The sequence below is a fragment of the Strix uralensis genome, chromosome 3, assembly GCF_047716275.1.
Source record: "Strix uralensis isolate ZFMK-TIS-50842 chromosome 3, bStrUra1, whole genome shotgun sequence".
NCBI lineage: Eukaryota > Metazoa > Chordata > Aves > Strigiformes > Strigidae > Strix > Strix uralensis.
In genome coordinates, this window is record NC_133974.1 from 23,389,826 (window position 1) to 23,402,427 (window position 12,602).

At 42.3% G+C, this 12,602-nt stretch overlaps 1 protein-coding gene across 7 annotated transcripts in view; it reads left to right on the plus strand.

Moving 5' to 3' along the window:
• Positions 1 to 839: 839 nt before the first annotated feature.
• Positions 840 to 12,602, plus strand: part of ARHGEF10 (Rho guanine nucleotide exchange factor 10) — a 116,846-nt gene continuing 105,083 nt past the window's right edge. For 4 of the 7 annotated variants that reach the window (XM_074861676.1, XM_074861680.1, XM_074861682.1 and 1 more), the window contains exon 1: positions 840 to 954. The gene's annotated coding sequence lies outside the window, so the exon portion shown is untranslated. Of the gene's footprint in view, positions 955 to 1,120; positions 1,136 to 1,526; positions 1,633 to 9,737; positions 10,054 to 12,602 lie in introns of those variants that run through there. The other 3 variants (XM_074861678.1, XM_074861679.1, XM_074861677.1) reach the window with 3 other exon arrangements.

Below are 12,602 nucleotides of genomic sequence, written 5' to 3' on the forward strand. Positions count from 1 at the left end.
TAAGAGCATTTATTTTCATCAAAGTGTGACGGATGTGTACATCATATATTGTAAAGTACACGTTTTCAAAACTATTGAATCTTGTAAAGGTTTGGGGTTTTTTCTTCAATTTTGTGGAAGGGGCACGTTCAGTCCTAACTCATATTCAGGTGAATGTGCGGGTGCTTGACATGACTTCCAGGACCAGCGTCAGGCGCTGGTGTGACGGGGCGTTGGAGTGGCAGTGTGGCTGACTTGGTCAGCACCGGTCCGCAGTGAATCTTGCTGTGGGGAAGCCACGCGAGAAGGACGAGAAAAGAGCAAAGATCTAAAGGTCAGGTATGAGGTGCCAGCACCTTTAGAAAAACTTTGATTTTGAAAACGAAGAGTTTCAAGTGATACCCGAGATTAAATTCCAGAATAGCCACCGTGGCCTTGTGTGCCTCCCGGCGTGCTCGTGGGCTATTCGGGAGAATGAGGCTGAGGGTGGAAAAAAGTCTGTCCCGCGTGTGCCCCGTTCTCCCGGGGTGGGCCCGGCGGGCCGCCCTCCCGCCGGCAGCCGGGCCGCTCTGCCCTTCGCCCGTGACACAGCCGCCCCCCGCCCCCCGGGACTGCCGACCGCTGGCAGGTGCCCCCGGGGCAGCAGCGGGCCGGGCCCCCGCCCCGGCGGCGGCGTGACGTGCGGCGGCAGGAATGCGGCGGGGGTCCGGGGAGGGACGCGCGCACACACACACACACACGGCTGCCCGCCCCGCCCCGTCGCGACCGGCGGGCCGCTGCGCCAACCGGGAGGCGGCGGGGCCTCGCGCTGCCCCAATGGCGGCGGGCGCTGCCCGAAAGGCCCGGCAGCGGGCGGGGCGCGGCGGCCCGGGAGCGGCGGCGGCGGCGGCCCCGGGGAGGCGGTAACGGCAGCGGCGGCCGGAGCCAGGCGGGGGCAGGCGGGTCCCCGCCGGGACTCAGGAGCTCCGCTCGGCGGTGGGTGAATGCGCGCTCGACGGCGGCAGCCCCGGGCCGGGGTGTGTCGGAGGGTGGAGGGGAACGGGTGTGTGAGTGACGTGTCCGGGGAGCGGGGCAGCCGCCGGAGCCCCGCCGGAGCGGAGCGGGCCGGGCGGCGGCCTCAGGGCTCTTGGCGGCAGCGCCGGTCGCGGCGGAGGAGGTGGGTGTTCCCTCCGCGGCTGGGGCCGGCGGGGAGCGCCGGGGTCCCGCTCCGGCGTTAGTCACGGAAAGTTTCGTCCTCCGAGGCTGGGCTCGGTGACTCGTGTGGAGACACCTCTCCTCGCCCGGGAACTGCCGCCCCCCCGCTTCCCGCCGCCGTCCCCGGGGCGCCGGGGGTGCCTTGCTGGGGCTGCGGGGGCCCGCGGGTGGCAGCTGGGGATCTCGGCCCGCCTCGGTGGAGGAGAGGAAAACCCGGTGTTTTAAAATGTATTATTAAATTGGTTCTGCCAGTGTAACGCGGCTTGGCGAGTCACCGAAGCGAGGGTGCAAGAGGTCGTTAATAAACGCATTTACTCCTCTTCCAAACTCCTAGCTCTTGATCTTTGGTGAAGTTTCTTCCCCAGGGCTCTCGCTGGGGTTTTTGCTCGGGTGTGTGCCTCTTCATGGTGTCCGGCGTCGGGAGCTGCCCGGCCTCAGCTGCCCTCTCCTTTTCATCAGGTACGGACAAAGCTATTGGAAATCCGAACTCCCAGGGGAACTGGAGTTTCTTTCCTTCCCCCTTCTTAAAAACTGTGTTCAACACCAGCTTTGGAGTTGGCATCTGCCGTTAAATTGGCTTTCTTGAAACAGAGGAAAAATGCTTCAGTACAATAACAACTGTCCATTACTTTTTTTCTATTTTCAAAGGAGGTTTTAAAATTGCCTTGGTTTCTTTGTAATTAACACTGTAACTGTTGGAGGAGTTACACAGTTGCTTGTGGTGATACCAGACTTTTGAAAGATGCCCTGTTCTAACAGGGTAAAGGTAGGGATAGCTTTAAAAGATTGGCCAGTCATTCACCTGGGTGAGTGAGTGAGGTTTGTTGGTAGGCTTGGAAAGGTTCTTGGAAAGACAGCTACTAATAATTTGCCCCTAGCAAAGGCTTATTTTAAAGGCCTTTAGGTGGTGCTTGTATTTTTGACCAGAAAGATTTTATCCATCCTAAATTCTGTCCTCTTTCATTTAAATACTTGTTCAATCCTCCTAAGATCATGGCTTTTTAATTGCAATGTAAAACGTATGTTCTTTTTTTTTTTTTTCAGTTGTGCAATTTAACTGTTACCATGAAAAGGTATAGGATTTTTTTGCATGAGTCAGAAAATAAGAAAGATTGATTGTTTGAAAACTGTCTCATGCTGAATAAATACAGTGAGGATGTATCAACGTATGTTCATTTGTGACTATCATTATTGTAAAGAAAATAAATGTTTTCCCAAAGCTTTTACTCTGCTCAGTGAACCCCAGTGACCAATCTGTTCTGCAGTAGAAATGAAATATTACATTTTTAAAATTTTCTTTTGGCACTCAGGAGATGCAGATTTGTTGCCTGAATGTGGGACGTGTTGGGCGCCTACAACTGCAAGCCCATTATTCAAGCAGGGGTTCTGACTGTTCAGCTGTTTTCTTCAGTGGGCCCTTCAGTTTTTTCACTTGGGTGATCTGTTTGATCTTGATAATCTGTCTGACTTGCTTTGTTTAATCCATCTTGTGGTGTTTTTTTTTTTCACCCTCAGGCTCAGTAGCCCATGAACTAGTTACATGTGTTTAATCTGGTTATGAACAGTAGTTTATTAGACACTACCTTGAAATCTGATATTTCTGAAGGCTTTACAGTGAGATTTCAAGACTTTTATAGTACAGTCTATGGATTTCTTAACTTACCTGTGGTGTTGAATGTGAGACATGACCTACTGCATGAGTGGCAACAAGTGTCTTGTGATGGGACAGGCACCAGGTGCCCAGTGTGTGGTGCTTTCATGGCTGATGCCCGCAGGTGGATGTGGTGAGAGAAAGGACTCTGGAAGCAGATAGATGCTTGAGGAACGTGCTGTCCATCAGCTCCTGCTGAGTGCCAGGACCTGGCAGGATCCTTCAGAGTTCATACACCACAGGATATGGAGAAGACCCACAGTGCTGTGTGATGGGTGCGTGCAGGCTGGCATTGCACCTCTGAGACATTGAGACCAAATGTGCAAGTCTTGTGCTATTCACTTTGACAGGTCGGTGGTGAGCACACCAAAGTACTGCAGAGGCGGTTGCCCCCCTCCGTGCCCGTGCAGAAGCAGCTCTCTTCTGACCAGGAGCTATGGGTGCTCCCAGCAGATAGAATATGGCTTCACTCATCTGTAGACGGCGACAGTCCTTCCCGGAGTAGAATACTGTGAAACAAGCTTTAACGTTTATTGATATTAACTTTAAAAATCCAAAATATTACAGAAATCATATTTACATTCTCATTTTTATTGTGATTGAAATCAAGGGTCTAGGTACCTCAGCATCTTGTGGGTCTTTTTTTCCTCTAGACTATTAACTTCCGCAGAAATGTTCTGACTTACACTGGGTTGAAATACTAAGGCTAAACACTTACTCTAGTCATAGGCTGAATATAAAAGGTTCTGATTATCCTAAACCTAGTAGCTCTGTAGTGTGTCTTAAGTAAGGTACAGCTTTAGTTTTGAGTAGGCTGAATTTTTAATGATAGACATCACAGCTTTTTTTAAATGCTTTTGAAATTTTTTAGCATTTTTCAGTCTACTTAAGTTACTCTTTTTTAACAGAGCTTTTCCTTTGTTTGTTTTCTTGGTTATAATTTTATATAAAAATATAAAGTATATTTTATATATAAAATCTTGTACTGATTTTTTTTTTTTTTTTTTTTTTTTAATTTTTGCCAGGACACTACTACTTACTGCTGGGTGGGTGGGAATGTCTTTTGTTTTGCTTTTCTTTAACAGTTGAGGGTATTTAGTCTCAGCGTTGATAAATTTGATATGAAGAAATCTCAACACTGGAGGGGTTCTGTTGGTTCTAAGCTGTTTAGGAGTCCTTACATAGTTTATAAACATTTGAAGGAAGACAACAACCTTGTCTAAAACCCGAAGGGCTATTGTCAAACTTCATAATTGTTAATGGAATTTAATGCAACTGGGAATAGTGCATTACTCATTTGTAAAACAGGAAGTCTATTAACTGCTTCTGTATACAGTAGAAATTATTTTTAGAATTTGTTGTAGAAAATTTATAAACTTTGGTATGTTTCTGAAGTAGCCAGGAAAGAAATTCTGCAATCCAGGAGGAGGAGGAGTAGTTTTGATTCAGTCTTTCAGATTAAAATTTATATATTGTGCAGAGCTGCAGTCAGTTTATTCATGCATCTGTAATACTACACTGCTTTCAATTCTGTATGTGATGGAGAAATGAGCAGTGTGTAGTACTTATTTTCTTCATCTTTACATATGCAGGATAGTAATTTTCTTTCTGCTTCTGTAAGGTGACTGCTGTTTCACTTTTTGCTTTTTCTTTAGTTATGTCTTTCCATTTTACAGTTTTAGTTTAGAACTGTGGAAGACATCTCACGAGGTCTTAGGGCCTCAAATTTAAAGGCATTTTTGAAACTCTTTCCATAAGTTCAGCTTACTGATGGCTTTTTGAGCTGCAAGTGCATGTCCATAGCATCCTTGGATGCTTCTTGTGGAATATCTAGTGTAGCAGTTGCCCCTTAGAGAAACTTCCTTTGGAGTTACAGTGTCAAATGAGTCTTACTTTTTGAACATTCTGTATGTTATAATGGGACAATAAATGGGGCTTCATTGATAGTGTTATGAATTAGTCTTTCATTTTGTGTATATTCTACAACACGTGAGGGAGGCATTTTTCATATCCAAGACCTTCTTTTGTTAAAATCAGCATTCATTGCAGATATTTTTTTTCACTCCTCTTCCTGTTTGTACAAAGTCTTTCTTGTTATTACATCTGTTGGTGGAAAATTAATATTGGTAAATCCATTTTTGAATCTAGGAATAGTTTAAAGAGTGGAAAAGCTACAAGCCTGGATGCTTGGAAGTTATCAGGGATTCATAAACTGAAGCTTGAGAATTAGGGAGACTGAAGGCACGTTACGAGGGTGAGGTGTTCTTTATAATAAGGAGGGGCGGTACATGAACAAGATAAACCAAAATTCTCATTATGGACCCATACAACTACGTCTTAATACTCTTTCTGTTTTCAAATACATCTCTCTCAGTAATGTCATTGTATGCATATGTGATTTGCAGAGAGCAAAATCTTGGGGCTCAATATGTGTCACATACCTGTAGAAGGAAACTGCTGCATTATTAGCATCTTTTGAGACTTAAATCACTTGGACATTTTCTTACAGTAGACAATCTGAGTTTTACTCGAACCGAAAACTTCAGGTTATTTTGAAACCAGGGACATGTAAAAGTACAATTTGTTTTTAAGGGAGTGATGACAGGTAATGATAAACAAGATTTGAAAATTATATTTTCAAATTGTGTTTTCAGATCAAAAACTTGACTTATATTTTATTCCGAGTTGCCTGAATCAGCAAGACTGTGGGAAGTGATGCATAACTGCACAACATTGATTCATGTCCTACATGTTCGCTGCTCAGTCAGGAAGCCTGAAGCTTAATGTCAAATGCGTGGGTGAAGCAGTTAACCAGAGCAAAATAAATTGTTCTACTTTCATGGTGCTGAATAGGGGCATTATCTTGGGAAAATCTGTTTCAGTGACTTACTGTACTGTACAATACTTGTTACTTGGGACTGAACCATGAATAAGAACTATTAGGATCCAGGCTCAAGGTCAAACATTCACTCTTGTTTCTGTTCTGTAATCTCTTTTCTTGAAATGCTTTCAAAAATATTACAGAAATCATTTGAGTATTTTTTTATTCATTAGAGATACAGAATATATATCTTGGAAATTTCAAGAAAGGGGATGAACATTATTTCCTCATCTGTAAAAAGGGATCATAAGTTATTGGGAAGTAGATGGCAATATTTAGGTTTCCTGCTAGGACCACAGTGAGTCTTGAGCTTACGACTCTTGACTTTATATTTTTCACCTTTCTAAAGCATTCAGTGTCTCATCCTCAGTGTTCTTTTAGAATTTTATATGTCGTATTTAATATTGTTGCAAACCATGGACTGAGTAATTTGAGTCTTAAAAACTTCGAGTTTGAACTATAGAAGATGTAGAAGAAAGAGGACTACTTGATCATTTCCAAATCAAAGAAAGAGTGAAGATCACTGATGTTAGGACTAGATGCAGAATTTAAACTTCCACAGAAAACTACCTTCCATTGTACATTTTTTGAAGATGAGGGCTGTTTTGTGCAGGTGCTATTACTATTTTTCTTTCTTACTTTAATTGATTTAATGGCTGCCTTATCAAATTTCTGGTTTATTTGAATAATATGGTGTTATAACACGAAATTCAGTGAAAATTGTGCTATTTTTCTAGAGCATGCATGATGACTCTGATTAGAAATATATTCCCATATTTTACTCCAAATAGTTATTTTAGAAACATAGAAATAAGAGTCTATATTTATATTCTTAATAACTTCATCAGGTGAAATAAATTTGTTCAACTGGACACTTTTGTAATGATCAGATGTAATGGATTGTTCTCGATGAAAAACACTATGGTTACTTTTCCAAGGACAGTAGTACCCAAAGAACTGAAAATGTTTCAGAAAAGTGTCTCTCTTAGGACTAGGTTTGCAGAAAGCAGTAGAAACTGAATCTTCAGTTCAGTGTATCATTTCGTTTGTATCATTGGAAAGAGCTTCTGATGGAAATTTTTATCAATTGTCATCAGTATCTTGAAAGACAGTCTATGCCTTGTAAAACTAGGACTCGTAGATTTAATGCAAGTTTGACCAGGACTTTCTGCTTTTGCAGTGGATGTGCAGATGAAATACAACTGGAGGGGAAAATTGTACTTTATCAACTGTGTCCATAAAAAAAATTCCTCTCCCGCCTTTTTTTTTTTTTTTTTTTTGAAACTAAGAACTTGATTTACTGGGCAATCAAAATAGGTTTCAGGAGGGGGCATTTTCCCTGTGAGAAAAATACTGTATTTTGCATGTGAGAATGATCAGAATTACTAGTGTAAATTACTGTTGTGGTGCACTTTTAAATAACAAAAACATTTATAAAGTCTCTGCATAATGATTCTAATAATGTGCATTAAAATTATATGTATGCAACTAAACCGTATGTAGCTTTACATCACAGCTGAAGTGTTGTGCAGCATGCTAGGATCTTCTCTGACTTAGAAACAGAAGTCTTGCTGAGGATATTTCCAGTTAAGTTAATACTTGATCTCCAATATTGGAAGGGGCTAGTTTGGATTAAGTTTAAAAGAGGGAATTTCAGAAATAAGATTACTTTTCCAGATGAAGTTACTTGATTGTAATCAAATTAAGTAAAATGCTCTTAGTATTGATATATTTTTATTGTGCTTGTGTGTGCGACATGGAAGATCATGGTCTTGAACCAGTGACACAGTCCTCTAGTTTGTGTGGCACAGAACAACAACAAAAAAATTCAGTCCTGACTAAAAGTATGTGACACCAGCATTCACTTTTAATTCTTTGGATGCTTGCGATTTGTTATGGTACACTTGACCTCCAGGATGGCTTCCAAAATGCAAGGTGATGACCCTCTTCTTCTTTTGGGTATTCAAACAGTTGCCAGCGCAAAAGGTAGGAGCAAAGGCTTATTTACTAAATGTCAGGTTCCCTATGTGCGTGTTTGGGAACCTGTTGCCTTCCCTGGTTTCTTTTTACCCATACTCTCTCTCATTCCTTAAATATTTGTAGGTTTTGTCACATCTGTAAATTAAGTATAGTACTACTGAGCTTAATAAAACCATATGTTCGTGTTTGTTTCAGCAAGGTCTTTTACAGAATGTTGTTACGATCTGAGTGGGTGTACTACTAGATGGGTGAAAAACTGGTGAGATGGTTGGGTTTGGAGATGGCTAGTTGGTTATAACTTACCTGAAGGGTCGTAGCCAGTGGAGTGCCCCAGCTGTCTGTCAGAAGATGTATCCTGTTTAGTGTTATGCATGACTTGGAAGTCAACCAGCCCTTGCTCATGAAGTTTTCAGGTGGCACGAGATTGGGGGAAGTGGATGTGCTTGAGATTAGGACTGTCATTCAGAAGGACCTGGGCAGGTTGGAGGAGCTGGCTGGCAGGAACTTTATGAAATTCAGCAATGATGAGGGCAACGTTGCGCCTGTGGGAGGGGAGAGCTCCTCTGAGGGGAAGGGTTCCCCTTCACTCAGCCCTTGTCAGACCACACCTGGAGTACTGCATCCAGCTTTGTGACCACACCACACCCCAGCCCACCCTGCCACAGTGCAAGAAAGATGTGGATAAACTAGAGCAAGTTCAGCACAAGGCCACCACGATGTCAGGGAGTTGTAGCACTGCCCTGGAGGAGAGGCTGAATGAGCCAGGCTTGTTCGGCCTGGAGAAGAGATGCTTTGAGGGGCCTAATGGTTGCCTGCCCCCAGCTGCTGGTATGTTATCAAGAAGATGTCAGAACAACAGGCAATGGTCATAAACTGAAGCAAGGGTGGTTCTAACTAGATATAAGGGCAATGTTTTTCTCTAGGAGGACAACCAAGTAGGAGAACACATTGCTTGGCAAGGTTGTGCAGTCTCTGTCTTTGGAGATTTTCAGGATCTCAGTAGATAAAGCAGCCTCGTCTCACCTGGCTTTGAGCTGCAGGGTGGACTACATGACCTCCTAAGGTACCTGCCAACCTGAATGAGTCTATCAATCAGTGATTATGTATTTTGCCTTGCAATAATAATCTGTAGAGGGAAAGAACATAAATATTAAAAAATCCATAGTGCTTTCTGCTTGCATTGTGGGTAGGAGCCCTCAGACAAATCTACAAATGTAGTCTTTGCTTTCTTCCTCTTTTCTCCTTCTGATGATGTATTGGGCAGGAATCTGCTCAAGGTGCAGAAATATTGTAAATAATATCCTTTAAAACAAGGATCATGTTCTCAGGGTGTCGCTGGAGATTCCTGCTTGTTCAGGACTTGCTGCCACATTGTTCTCTAGCTTTGAGCAAGATGCTGGTTGGTGCAAGAAAGGGTGGCAGAAAAAGAAGCAAAGTAGCTTTTGGGGAAGTGGATTCTGCATGTAGTCTGAAAAAAATGTGCATCTCTGTGGATCTGAACTTGTTTGCATTGCAGCTGGTAATAGAATTTCCCCTGACTTTAACTGAGCCAGGAACTGGGCTTCATACTTATTTTCTACTTAAACCTACACAGTTCCTTGTTATTCCATTGCTTATGATTTAGGTGATTTTCTTTACCAATTTTATTTCTTAAATTTATCACAGTACAGGACTGTTGGCTATTAATAAAACAAATATACATTAAAAGAAATAACAGTCTAGTCTTGATACAGCCTTCTTCTATGGCTTACAGCATGTGATGGTAAGCTGTCATAATTCAAATGCCTGTTTCATTCACACCCACTGTAGTATAAAAACATCTCTTAAAAAAAATTTCTACAGTATGTGTTTCTGTTTCAGCCTTGTGTGCTATCACTTTTTATTTTTTCTGTGTAACAGAGCCATCTTGAGGTATAGGGGGAAAAAAGGAAATTAACCTTCCTTCTTCTGTGTTCTTTTCTCTCCTTGCTTCTCTGCGCCCCCAAAATAGTCTATATATCAAATTTCAGCAAGATTTACTTTCCAGCGGGAGTTCTGTAGTTATAGGTGGAAGGAGACTCAGTTGGGCGTTATGCAGCAATAATCAGTAGGTGACGTGGACATGAAGATTTTAGACATTCATGGGCTTTGTCTTCAGTTTTTCTCTTTTTTTTCCTTGTTTAAATTTTATTTAATTGTTAGGCTTTCAGGCTTTCTCAGCTTGCCTGCATTAAGCTTTCTCTATGAGTTCCTTGGAAATCAGTCTACTTGTTTCATCTTTTCTGTTTTCTATTAAAAAATGCTCACTGACTCATTCTTTCTGCAGTGTTAAGAATGAAGAATCCTGACGTCGCTGCAGTTATAGTGCACACTCCTTCTTAAAGAGAAGGTATGTTGTCTTTACAGTTCTTAGGGTGGTAGAGCTGGAAAACTTGACAGGGTGTGCCCCCAGGTCTAAACGCTGTGCTGCCTCATAGTTTTGGCAGATTTTGCACTGGTCCCACTTCTGTTACCTAGTGACTATTGTACAAGTAATGGCTTTGGGAAAAGTTTCGATGAAGTGGAAATGCAGGTGTTGATCAGTATTGTATTCTTGTAGCTGAGAAGTGGTGGTCTGTTGTTCATCCCACAATTAGAGGAAACTATCAAACAAAATCTGATGCGCAGCTGTAGCTGAGAAACCTAGTCCTGGAGGCAGAAGGAGTTACCAGAGGTAATGAAAAGGGAAACTGAGTCACAGAGAAGACCATTGACTTTCTTCTGTAGTCTTTGGACAGGTATAAAGGTGTCTTTGTTTTCTTTGCTAAAACTGCCATTTGCTGTGGAATCAGAATTTCAGTCTCACGGATGCCAGGCCACCAGCCTCTGTTATACATGTGTTAGAACTCTGAGATTGTAAGGTCTGCTGTGGAACATCACAGACTCCCACTTCCTTCCATACCAGCTTTCATGGTCAAAGGTGAGCGCTCTTGGTGGAAAATTTAAAATAAGTGTTGGGAGGCTTCCTTGGGGATCATTTCACACTCGGCTGATTCTGCTTTCTGGTGTGAGTGTCATTTGAGATCTGACTGCTTTGACTACGTGGGACTTCTCTGCATGAGAAACATTGCCCAGGAATATCTGATTTTAATGTGGTATTTTAATTACTTTTTTTTCTTAAATATCTATTTAGAATTTAGAAATCATTACAAACTTGGTGAGGACCTGAACATATTGCAGTATATTAAGGGATCTGATGTTTTTTCTTTCAAAGGGATGCATTTAACATGCTTATTGCTGATTTTTAAAGACAAACTTATGAAGTTAATGGTTAAACAGCTGGAATAAAAGCACGCTACCCTGCTACAAATAGGGGTTTTTTTAACAGCAGTACTTTCAGGCTTGGAATATTTGGGATTTTCTCAGATAGATTGATTCAATGACCAACCTGTTATAAGTGGACAGTTAAACTGGGAACTTACAGAGTTGGAAAGCTGCCTTTCCTCTTCCAGTCTGTAAATATGAGTAAGAGTTACCTGTTCCTCCTAACAGTTTGACAGGAAGGGACCAGGTTAAAACATCAGAAAGCAGACAGGGGAAGCGAGGGCCAGTATTTTGGCCAGAGTGGGTCACCTGCCTTTCATAAGTGTCTGGGAGCTCCTTGGCTTCTCTCCCTGCATCTGTTTTATGTTGGATACACAGGGGAAATGGGGAAGAGGTGGAAAGGAGACAGTCTGTAGACCACCACTGTGGTCCACACCAGCCACTGCTACCTCTACCCACATCTGAAGCGAAGAAGGTGATAAGCACTGAGTCAGGTAAATTTGTCAGGTATCTGGAAGCCCATGGGAAATCTTACACTTTGGGCTAGGTGACTTCAAGAGCTTCTTTATGTCCCCGTGTTTCTGTGATTGCTGTGGAGCCTGGAAGGGAGAAGTTTAAATCATTAAGCAGAGGCTATACTGCATTTGAGAAATCAATTTTATATGGAAAAAAGCTCCGTATTCTTATAACCTCTGTGTCACGTCCAGTATGTCGGGGCAGTTGTTCAGTTATTCGATTCATAATTTTATATTGCAATGCACATGAATATAATAGATCATATGTTTCATGTTTAATAGGTTATTTTTTTATTTGCAGTTTTTAAATACATTTGGAACAGAATTTTAATATTCTGTGTCTTAAAAGCACATAGCTGTTGAATTTCTTAAATAATTTTATGTTAAACTAAATAATATCTACTTGGTGGTCATGATGTTGCATCTGGAATTCAGTGTTCATTGTGGGGCCCCAGTACAAGTGAGGGACTGGCAAACTGGAGCGAGTCCAGCGAAGGCCACTGCCATGGTTGGAGGTAGGAACAGGTCAGAAGAGGCTGAGGCAACTGGGTTTGTGTCATTTTGAGAAGAAAGGACTGAGGGGGATTGAATTACAGTCCTATGCTCCTTAAGGTGGGGTTGGAAAGAAGGCAGAGCCAGGCTTTTTTCAGAGGTGCACAGCAGGAGAATGAGAGGCAACAGCTGCAAGCTGCTGCAAGGGTAATTCCAGTGGGGCATAAGGGAAAAACTCTCCTGGAGTGGCTGGCTACCAGGGAGGTGGTGAAACCTCCACCTTCAGACGATTTCAGAACTTGGGTGGGAAAGACCCTGAGCAACCTGATCTAATTTTGAAGACACCTGTCCTGAGTGTATGAGAGAATATTCAGAGGTCCATTTCAGCTTAATTTGAGTTGTGATTTCCATGAGTATTGTTTGAATACACCTGTATAGTCAAATTAAATCATCTGGCTTAATCTTGATTTAAACATCTTTGACTTGAGTTAGTTCCCCTGCCTCTCAATAGAAGAGTGAAAAACTCTTTGAAATATGGTGCAGTTAGAAGTCATTCATGAACATGCCATCTGCTACATAAAATGGAAATTATTTTATTTTTATGAAGGGTATTACTGGAATGTACAAT